The following is a 12,093-nucleotide window of genomic DNA, read 5'->3' as shown; positions in this document are numbered from 1 at the left end:
TTTCTTTTTCTTGTCTTTTCTTTTTTCCTTTTTTTGTACTGGGGATTGAACTCAGGGGCATTTTTTAGCATTGAGCCACATCCTCAGCCCTTTTTATTTTTTATTTTGAGACAGCATCTCACTAAATTGCTTAGGGCCTCACTAAATTACTGAGGCTGGCCTTGAACTTATTTTATGATCCTCCTGCCTCAGCCTCCCAAGTCACTGGGTTTACATAACAGTAAACCCCATGTAGATAGTTTATATCCTCTGAGTTTAGCACAGCACCTGACATGTTATAAATGCTCAATAAATATTTGCTAGATTAATGAATAGATTTAATCAAGGGAGTTATTTCACATCATTTCTAAAGTCTTAGCCAAGCCTCAAAACCTACAATTTACTTAAATAGTAACTCCTTCAAGGCATGGTGGCACATGTCTATAATCACTACTACTGTATAATCCCAGTTACTATGTAATCTCAGCTACTTAAGAAATTGAGGCAGGGAAATTCCGAATTCAAAGCCAGTGTTGGCAATTTAGCAAGATCCTATCTCAAAATAAAAAGGGCTGGGACTTCATTCAGTGGTAGAGTGCCCCTACTACCCTTTCTACAAATTTCTATTAACTTGCCCTGTGGTTCACAAAAAGTCAGTATTCTTGTATGTTAAATGACTAAAGATGATAAAAGAATAAAACTTTTTAATAACTTTCTTTTTTTCTACTACACTTTTTAACTATAAAATTTTTTACCTATCTGGCATAGAAAGTGTGTACAATTAAAAAAAAAAGGAAAAAATAATTGTAGGTACTAGCACTAACAGATCATATTTAAGCAGGTATTCTTTGAGTTTTTTTACCTGAGTCAAAATACTTTTTGCGGGCTGGGTTGCGGCTCAGCATTAGAGCATGTAGCACGTGTGAGGCCCTGGGTTCAATCCTCAGCACCACATAAAAATAAATAAATAAAATAAAGGTATTGTATCCAACTACAACTACAAAATGAATTTTTAAAAAAAGTACCTTTTGTGATTGAAGGTTGGGTTGATTTTTTCAGCTTAGGAAGCTAGAGTAGTAAAAATAACTTACTAGAATGCGGAGCCTCCTCAGATGGTTTGCAAGTATCATAATCATTCATGTCTGGAAATATTTCATTGTTTTCAACAGAATTGCAGACAGGGGTTCTAAATTTGCTTTTCCAGCTCTAAGGTGCCTAATGCAGTCAGCATTACATCACACAAGTTAGCAAGTTCACTGCTCAACTTCAAGTTGAAGTTTGTCTTTCAAATTCCATCCCAAGGATAGCCAATGGAATCAGCTTGAAACGTCTCCCAGTAACAAGATACTGCTTATAGGAGGACATAGTTCAGTTTCATTTAACAAACTCCTTCAGGTGCAGAGTTGGGGGTGGTTCATCTTTATATCCTCCAAAGTGCCTTACACTTTGATGTAAATGATGTTGAATAAAATAAGGGATCTGTTATCTTTCTGCTTATCTAAAATCTTTTTTAACTCACAAATTAGACTTTAAGCCTCATAAACTTAAAGATTTCATTGTAAAGCCAGGCATGGGGTGCATACCTGTAATCCCAGTGACTCAGGATGACTGAGGCATGAGGATCACAAGTTCAAAATCAGCCTCAGATGGGCTGGGGATTTGGCTCAAGTGGTAGCGCGCTCGCCTGGCATGCGTGCGGCGCGGGTTGGATCCTCAGCACCACATACAAACAAAGATGTTGTGTCCGCTAAAAATAAATAAATAAATAAATAAATAAATAAATTCTCTCTCTCTCTCTCACTCTTTCTAAAAAAAAAAAAAAACAAAACAAACAAAAAAAAAAAAAAGACAAAATCAGCCTCAGCAATTTAGCAAGGCTCTGAGCAACTTAGCAAGACCCTGTCTTCATTGTAAGTATTCATTGAATATATTTCCTAATCACTATAAAGTAGTACTTCTAATACCCAATCCGAAACTACTTTCTCTAAGCTACATGTATTTATTAGAAAATATCTTTAAACAGCTAACATTTTAGCAGTTAACCAATGAGTGACTTCTATTTATACTATATACATTACATGCTATTTTTTCTACTCTGGTATACATATATGTATACACATGGACTTGGAACTACTCCCTTCTCAGCTTTTTCCTTTCTGAGATCAAGAATGCTATACCCTTTTTTTTTTTTTGGATACTGGAGATTGAACCCAGAAATGTTTACCACTGAAACACATCCCCAGCCTTTTTTTATTATTTATTTTGAGACAGGGTGTCTCTAAGGCTGGCCTCCACTCAAAATCTCAGCCTCCTAAATTGCTAGGATTACAGGTATGTGACACCACACCCAGCAAGAATATCTTCAAGAGCTTTTCTGTATTCCCACAATTATTTGAGCTGACCCCTTCAGGAGTTTGCTGCCTATTATTCTGCTCTCTGTGCCTCACTTTGGTGGTTAATATGACCTGGCACATTTACTAGGGAGTAATATCTTCTGTTTTCTTTCAATCCCAATGTCACACTTAGAGTGATAATCCTTAGTAAATAGTTGGCAATGACTGCTAGAATTTATTTCCTGAAACAAAACTGATGACCTGAGCCAGGCACAATAGCATATGTCTATATTCCCAGTGACAAGAGGTTGAGGCAGGAGGACCATGAGTTCAAAGCCAGCCTCAGCAACTTCGTGAGTTCAAAATCAGCCCCAAGAAATTCAGTGAGATCCTGTCTCAAAATATTAAAGGGGCTAGGGATGTGACTCAGTGATTGAGTGCACCTGGGTCCAAACCCTAGCATAGGAAAAAAAAAAAAAAAAACCAACAACTGATGACTTGAAATAACAACTACAAGTTTACTTGTAGTTTGTAGTACCTCTTTGTGGGAGAAAGACTTAACATCGACCAAATATTTCCTATGTTCCCCTGACACAATGTTGTGTCCACCGAAAACTAAACAATAAACATTAAAAAAAAAAAAAAATTCTCTCTCTTTAAAAAAAAAAAAAAAAAAAGAAGGGGAAGTTGAGACTGAGAGAATTATAAAAAAAAAAGTCAAAAGATATTGATTTTTTTTGTACTGCAGTATATAGTGATGCTTAATCTAAATTAATATATCACCTAAATGCGATACTTTACAAATACCTCTCTCTTTTTTTTAATTTTAATATTTATTTAATTTTTTTTTAGTTTTCAGCAGACACAACATCTTTGTCTGTATGTGGTGCTGAGGCTCGATCCCGGGCAGCATGCATGCCAGGCGAGCGTGCTACCGCTTGAGCCACATCCCCAGCCCTACAAATACCTTTCTTAAAGTCCCTCTGCCTTCTGCCATGTGAGGACATAGCATTCATCTTAGAAATAGAAAGCCAAGAGGCACCTCAATCTTGGACTTCTCATCATCCATAAAATATACAACACAATTTTTTACCCTTATAAATTACAAGCCCGGGTATTTTGTTGTAGCAGCACAAAACAAACTACGACAGAAATTGATGCATTGGTTTCCAATAATTGGCCTTCTCACGGCTGTAAGTTATTTTGGAAATATGAATGTTTCTTGCAAATATGACTGCATTTTAAGGGAAAGAAATTCTGCCTCCAATCTGTGCAGAGCCCTCCTTACAATTTCTCAGCCTAGTTTTGGAGCTCTAAGAAACAGCTAATGACCTAAGAGCCTGATTTACAAGGTGGCCAAGGGAAGTACACTTTATTCTTGTCAATTAAAAGAGTTGGGGGAATGACGTTGGTATGTTGTTGTGTAATTCTGTGGCTCCACTCAAAATCTCTAAGGATAAATAGTGTGGAAACTCAGGATGCTGAAGTGGATGTAGGGAACATGTTTGCTGAACATGGCTCTAGAGTGTTTGGTGTAACATTGTTATTAATAATAGCTAACACTTATGGAGTACTTACAACGCTAAGTGATTTCCCTGAATTGGCTCATTTGATCCTGACAACAATCCTGTTTAAATACTGCTATTATTCTCTATTTTACAGACAAGGAAACTGTGGCCCTGAGGTGTTGAACAATTAGCAGGAGCTCAGAAATGCCAGCCAGACTCTTCATTTCCTTCCATTGGCCCCTTAATGAGGTCTGAGCTCAAAGTCCAGCCCTGAAGTAGCTCATTCCTCAGGGTGGCCTCAGTGGAATGTTCAGCCGTAGGACCAAGACTGGAGGCCTTCAGAGGAAAAAGAAGCTGGCACCACTAAGGACTGCAAGGCACAAAGATGAGAGACCCAGGAGGGCAAAATGGCATCTGAGTCAGAGGGAAGGAGTCCTGGCGCTTCTTGGATTCATGGATGAGATTGAAAGGAGGTACAATTGGCAGTAACTGAGAAAAGGACCATCTCAGATTAGGCCTTTGAAAGGCCTGGTCTGCAGGCTGCAAGGACACTGGAAGTACCACTTTCTGGCCAGCAAAAGCCTCACATTTAATTCATACAAGAATCCTTTTACAGAGCTGGGGCAGGAGGCTGAAGGAAGGAGGATGTCAAGTTTGAGGCCAGCCTGGAAATTTAGCCAAACCCTCAGCAATTTAGTGAGACCCAGACTCAAATAAAAAGACTGGGATGTAACTCAGCGGTAAAGCCTCCCTGAATTCAATCCCCAATTTAAAAAAAAAAAAAAAAGAGAGAGAGAGAGAGAATTCATTTCCACAGAAGGGTGGAGTGAGCAAGGACACCACTGCTGGCCCTCAGGGCCAGAGCTGGAGTGGGGGATCCATGAGGCGCAAGCACCATGCCAGCTTTGTACCCTCCCTCCTTCCGCTCCCCCATCCCTTGCCATCCTTTGCCATCACCCTCCCCTGAATGCCACCAGGCCGCCCATGCTCTGTGCCTTTGTCATTCTGGATCCCACGGTGCCAGCTAAGTCACTCAGCTGTCACAATGAGGCCTGGAGCCACAGGGTACAAAATAACTCCTGGGAGACCTCCCCAAGGCGGGGGCCGGAAGGCCCAGCATTTCGGAGGGCAAAGAGAACCAGCTGCATCTCACAAGTTTTCCAAATTAGCCAGGCCGTTGTTTTTCTTTTAATTTTTGTGTGAATTCAAGAATAGATCGCGGATGTCTTGGCAGCGTGTGAATGAGACCCTTACTGAAAGAATTCACCTTGCTGAGGGGCTGCTGTCAGGCATACAAAACTCCAAGGAAAGCAGGCTTTGCCGCTGGCCTCCAACTGTGCTCAGAGGGTACCCTGCACTCAGCCTCCCTTCCCAGGAACCCACCACTGAATCTTCCTGCTGGCGTGGCCTGACACCCCCCACCTCCCCACCCCAAGTAGAGCAGAGCAGAGCAAAACAGTGGCCTACAGGAGAAAGAGGCAGGGCAGGCAGGGCAGAAGGCTCTGCAAACTGACAGGCTTTCTCCTGGGCAGGGTCCCAGCTGGCAAGCCCTGAGGCCATCAACAGCCAGCACCTCAACAATCAAGCAGAGGGGTCATTTCAGTGTTGGTGACCCCAGACCTTTGTTACTCTGTTACAAAGAGCAGTATACAGATCTTGTGTTTAGTGTTGCTTTTGTTTAAATGTCACATCCAACTTCTTCCTGCCACCTTTATCAATCTGAATAAGCCTCTGAATAGGCGAGACCTCTAGGATTTGGGTCTGCTGTATAAATGCAAAGGTCTGGAAGCTGTAAGGAAACCTCTGATTGCATTGGCTAATTTTTTTTTAAACAATACTGAGGATTAAACCTAGGGGCGCTCTTATCATTGAGCCACATTCCCAGCCCTTGTTATTTTATTTTGAGACAGGGTCTCACTAAATTGCCCAGGCTGATCTGAACTTGAGATCCTCCTGCCTCAGCCTCCCAAGCAGCTGGGATTATAGGCCTGCATTACCATTCAGCTCTGCCATCAGGCCTGAAGAGTAATTTGGCAATGTTTATCAAAAGTCTTAAAAATGTTCTAAGCAGATGAGCTTTAGAGCAGGGGTTTGGTAACCCAGCTAATCTTGGTCTGTGTCACCATTCCAGCTATGTGCCCCAAAGACAAGTCACTTCACTTCCTTTAAACCCCCTTCCTCAGCTACAAAGTGGAAGTTTTCCTCCCTACCTCACAGGGTTATTATGAGTATGAGGGAAAAAAAATAACAGCCTGCTTAACAAATAACGATGATGCTACGATGGCTGGTGTCACAAATCTGTTTCTTGATCTCCTTAGTTTACAAAAACTGATACATCCTCATAAAAACATGGAAACAAACTACCCAGCAATTGGGAAAAGTAACCACCTGATTTATCTGTGGTGGTGGGAGTTGGAGGTAACTGGGGATTGAACCCTCCTTGGGTTCTACCACTGAGCTACATCTCTAGTCCTCTGTTTTATTTTTTGTTTTAAGGCAGGCTCTTGCTAAATTGCTGAGGCTGTCCTCAAACTTGGATGCTTCTGCTTCAGTCCCCTGAGTCGCTGGGATTACAGGCATGTGTTGGTTAACATGATTTTATGTGTATACCCATTGATATCTTGTTCTGCACTTTGCTTTTTTCACTTAACAGTATGACATTTTGCAACTTTTAAGTATGTGTGTAGGATAAATTCCAAGCAGTGAAATTGCTGGGTTTCAAAAGTTTATTTTGTTTTTTGGTTTGATTTGGTTTTCATTGGGGGGTGAGGGATGCTCAGGGGACAATTAAGCACCTGCTTTAACACTGAATTACATTCCCAGTTTCCAGTATAACCTTTTATTTATTTATTTATCTATTTATTTAATTATTTATGATACTGGGGATTGAACCCAAGGGTTCCAGCCCTTTTTATATTTTATTTTTGAGACTAACTTGCCTAGGGCCTCACTGTGTTGCTGAAGCTGCCTTTGAATTTGAAGTCCTCCTGCCTCAACCTACTAAACTGCTGGGATTACAGGCATGTGCCACTGCGCCTGGTCAGAATATGAATTTTTTTTTTTTTTTTTTGAAATCTCCAACCTTTTTTATTTTTTTTTATTTATATGTGACAGTGGAATGCATTACAATTCTTATTACACATATAGAGCACTATTTTTCATATCTCTGATTGTATACAAAGTATATTCACCAACTCGTGTCTTCATACCTGTACTTTGGATAATAATGATCATCACATTCCACCATCATTAATAACCCCATGGTCCCTCCCTTCCCCTCCAACCCAGAATATGAATTTTTAATTTGAAAGTTTTGCCCAACTTGTCCCGCAAGGAGTTTGTTCCAAAGCACACTTCTCTGAGATGGGAAGCAGCATGTTTCCCCAGCCCTTCTCCAACAGTGTCATCAACCTTTGGTTCTTAGCCAAAGTGATAAAGGTATTCCATTGAAATTTCAATGTGCCTTTTTCTTAGTAGGGAGTGAAATTGTGTCCCTTTTCATATTTTTAAGACCCATTTGTATTTCCTTTTCTTTAACTGTCAACTCAAGTGTCTTTGGCCTCAGTTTCTAACAGGTCTGTTTAAATTTACTTAGATTTAGCCCTCCAACTGACATACATGCAAATGTTTTTTCTTATTTCTGATTTTTGTTGTTGTTGTTGTTACTGGGGATTAAACACAGGGGAGCTTTATTTACCACTGAACTACATCCTATGTCCTTTTTTTTTTAGTTGTAGATGGACACAATACCTTTGCTTTATTTTCATATGGTGCTGAGGATCAAACCCAGTGCCTCACATGTGCTAGGCAAGTGCTCTATCACTGAGCTACAACCCAGCCCCCTAGGTCCTTTTTTTATGTTTTATTTTGAGACAGGGTCTCACTAAATTGCCCAGGCTGCCTTGAATTTACGATCTTTCTGCCTCAGCCTTGGGAGTCTCCAAGATTACCCATGCCCCACTTCTGACTTCTGACTTTTTTTTTTTTTTTTTTTTGGGCCAATAAACTTTTAAAAATCATTAACAAATTTTTAATTTGAAATACATATTGTTGCTGGGCATGATGGCACATTACTGTAATCCTAGTTGCTGGGGAGACTGTGGCAGGAGGATCACAAGTTCGGGGTCAGCCTTAGCAACTTAGTGAGGCCCTAAGCAACTTAGCAAGGCCTTCAACATAAAAAATAGAAAGGGATGGGGATACAGCTCAGTGGTAAAGTATCTCTGGATTCCAATCCCCAGTACAAGGGGGGAAAAAACTCATTGTGCAATCTCCCAGTAATTGCTTTGATATACTTTCTGCACTGATATAGTGCATTGTTGCAACCCTTATTTCTCTGAGCTTCTTCACTATCTGGTTCACCACTCAACCCCTAAAAAGGCACCCAATAGATACTCTTCACTGACTGTAGTTCAACTTTGTAAGGAGCACCCAGAACTTGTAGTCTCCTAGGCAAATCTGCATAGTACTCAAAGAAAAACATTTTCGAATTCTATCAAGTTCTGCCACGAAACAGTCATGTTTTGCAACAAAAATGGAGTGAATGTTCAAGGTATAACCCAGCATCATACTCAGCAGCTTCGACATTCAAGGGTACATGGGTTTAGACAGTTTCACCCCAGCCATCACTGGCACAACCCCACTTCCCAGCAAACAACCCCAATACTCTCCCAGCCCTGGTCGGACTCACTGTGTTCCAGTTCCCGCTGGCTGAACTGACAGGGAAATCACCATCTATGGGTCCTGGGGCAGCTTCTGAAGAACCTCAACTTGTTAGAGGTTTAGGAGAAAAAGAAAGGCTCCTTTCTCTCTCTCTCTCTCTCTTTTTTTTTTTTTTTTTTGGTACTAGGAATTGAACTCAGGGGTGCTTAACCACTGAGCGACATCCCCAGCCCCTTTTATATTTTATTTAGAGCAGAGTCTCAGTGAGTTGCTAGTGCCTCACTAAGTTGCTGAGACTGGCTTTGAACTCTCGGTCCTCCTAGGTCAGCCTCCAGAGTCACTGGAATTACAAGAATGCGCCACCTTGCCCGCCAGGCAGGCTTCTTTCTAATAGGAAAGAATGGAGTGGTCAGGTTGTGTTATGCAAATGATTAACTCAAATCTATGGAAACTTCAAAGCATTCCTGAGCTCACCTGGAAGAAAAAGAAAAATGTAAAGTGAGAAAGCACAGGTTACTTCCACCCTCTAACAGAGGTGGTATAGGCTAGGTTTTGCTGCCAGGGCTGCGTAAATTGCTTGATTTTCAGGGGCAAATTTGGGAAAAGGTGGAAAGTGAAACCTTTTTCCCCAAACTGATTTTATTTGGGGGCTAGGCCATTGGTTATCATCTTCTGAGAGGCACTTCCATGAGCACATTCATTGATGTAACACTAGGGACACCCAGGAACAAGAGACATCATTGTGGCACTAGGAGGGCTGGCTTCAGGCATAGGATGCTGCTCACCTCGCACAGCCCTCTCCTCCCAGAGTAACAGGGAGCCGCTCTAACCAACCACTGAAGTCATTCCTTTCCATGTCTTAAAAGACATTCTTATTTTTTAACTCTATCCAGAAAAACATGTCAAATGTATAGAAAAGTTGCAAAAACACTTCAATAAACTCCTAAACATTCCTCACCTAGATTCAACCAGTTGTTTTTGTGATATTTTCATTATCATTCCATATACATTATATACTATTATTGTCTTTGTAATGATCTAATTGAGAACACGTTGTAGACTTTCACTGCTAAATAGTTCCATCTTCCCCTGCTAATACTAAGGACATCTTAAATAATCACACTACAACAATTAAATTTAGAAAATTTAATATTGTTAAATTGCTGTTATCTGAAATTCACATTTGAATTTTACTAATTGTCCTAACAAAGGTCTTTATGGCTTTTTCTTTCCTATATCAGGAGCCAATCCAGAATTATATGTTGTATTTAGTTGTCTTGTTTTCTTAATCTCCTGTACAAGAATTCTTTAGCCTTTCCTTGTTTTTATGATCTTGATTTTTTTTTTTTTTTTTTTTTTTTTGGTGCTGGTGGTGGGGTGCTTGAAATCCAGGCAGAGCCTTCTACAGGCTTGACAGTTCATTTTGAAATAAAATCATATTCTCTCCAGACCAGGTCTCTCTTATTCTGCTTGCATTCTGTGTCTATCAACAATCCTTGAAGAGCTAGTGGGGTAGCTCAGTGGTAAAGTGATTGCCTAGCATGTATGAGGCCCTGGGTTTGGCGCACACACACACACACACACACACACACACACACAGAAACAAAAGAAGAAAGAAAGGAAGGAAGGAAGGAAGAGAAAACGATGTCTTGTAACTCAGGAACCATTTGGGAATATTGGTTGACCAATCCAACTAATGTAGCCACCAAATCCATGTAATTTTCTGAATTCAGGTCTTTTGTAGGGAATAATTTAGGTTAACATTATTTACTGTAAATACTGAAAGATACAGAAATTCAGGCATTACAATTTTTACAAAAATTTCTTTTTTTTTTTAATTTTTTTTAATCTTTATTTTTTAGTTTTTGGCGGACACAACATCTTTGTTTGTATGTGGTGCTGAGGATCCAACCGGGGCCGCACGCATGCCAGGCGAGCGCGCTACCACTTGAGCCATATCCCCAGCCACAAAAATTTCTTATATGAATAATTTGTATCTCAATTTTCCAATGATTCCAACATCTGCCATCTTTGCCTAGAATCCTATTTGAGCACTGGTACATTTGAAGGCGAATGGGGGTGGGGGTTGCAGAGCTGGCCAGAAGCTGAGCTTCTCTGGAATTCTCTTTCCAAATATGAAGCCAAAGGCAGGGCTGGATTTTCAGGCTCTCTAATAAAGGACAAGTCTAAACCCAGAGGAACTGGCGCAGATTTCTCCAGTTGCTCCTTTTATCTTACAGTAGGATCAATCCAGGCTAGCCTGACCCCCAGGGCACTGGGCCATCTAGACCCCACCCACCTTTCCAGGATCAGATACTCCCTCTGGATTGTTCTCCTACCAGTAACCGCACTTTTTCCTCCCCTACTGGGACTTCTGATGATTGGTAAACAGAAATTAAAACAGAGAATTAAAAAGATTATTTAATTCTTGGAATTGGTTGTGGCTCAGCAGTAGAGTGCTCTCCTAGCATATGTCGGGCTCTGGGTTCAATCCTCAGCACCACATAAAAATAAAATAAAGGTATTGTGTCCAACTACAACTAAAACAAAATTTTTTTTTTTTAAAAAGGAGATTCATATCATAATTAAATACTAGTTTTAGCTTATCAGACTGGTAAAGCTGGGGTAGATTAATTATACCCAGTAATGTGGCAGAAGAAGTACTTTAATATGCTGTTTATCCATTTCTCAGCACCTGTATAAAGTTCATATGTCTTTGCCTGTGGACCAAGCAGTTGTGCTTCTGAGATCCTTTCTTGGAGAAATACTTGTACAATACAGGTATATGTAAAAACACATACACGGTAACTGTTGTGCATAGCAGTGAAAAGATGGGAAGCTGGTCACTCTGTCCTCCAGCGGAAGCTAGTTAAATACATCAGTGGTAGAGTGCCCCTGGATTCAATTCCCAATACTACACACATAGACACACACACACACACACATACACACACATACAAGGTTATCGTCTTACTCTCTGTAGAGTAAGTAATCCAGCTGTTAGAAAAACAAGGTAGATCTGCTCCAACTACTATGGAACCTGTCTAAGATACACTGTTTAGTGGAAAAAGCAATTTGCAAAACAGATGAAATAGTTGTTAATATTGTTATATGCTAACAGCACAAAATCTGAAAGGACCTATACCAAACTATGAACAATGATTATATCAAGAATGTGGAGGGCTGGGGCTATAACTCAGTGGTAGACACTTGCCTTGCAAATGTGAGGCACTAGGTTCAATCCTAGCACCACACAAAAACAAATAAAGGCACCTGAGTCCATATACAACTAAAAAAAAAAAAAGAAAATGTGGGTTTAAAGGAAGCTTTCACATTCTTTGTTCTAAACATTTGTGATTGTTCAATTTTTTATAAGAAACATTATTTGAAAATAAAAAAAAGCAAAGATTTTAGAAAGCTCATCAGTCCAGAGAATGGTAGTTCAGGCAGTTGTCAGGGGATACAGATGTAACAAGGCTAACCACATGTTGACAAAAGCTGAAGTTATGCAAGGGACACAGGGGTTTGATGTATTCTCTACTTTTGTGTATGTTTAATTTTTCCATAATAAAAGTTTTTAAAGGTAAACTGGGCATGTGGCTTTTTTTGGT

The sequence above is a fragment of the Callospermophilus lateralis genome, chromosome 15, assembly GCF_048772815.1.
Source record: "Callospermophilus lateralis isolate mCalLat2 chromosome 15, mCalLat2.hap1, whole genome shotgun sequence".
Taxonomy (NCBI): Eukaryota; Metazoa; Chordata; class Mammalia; order Rodentia; family Sciuridae; genus Callospermophilus; species Callospermophilus lateralis.
The sequence above is the reverse complement of the archived record's forward strand: the minus strand, read 5'-3'. Positions refer to the sequence as shown.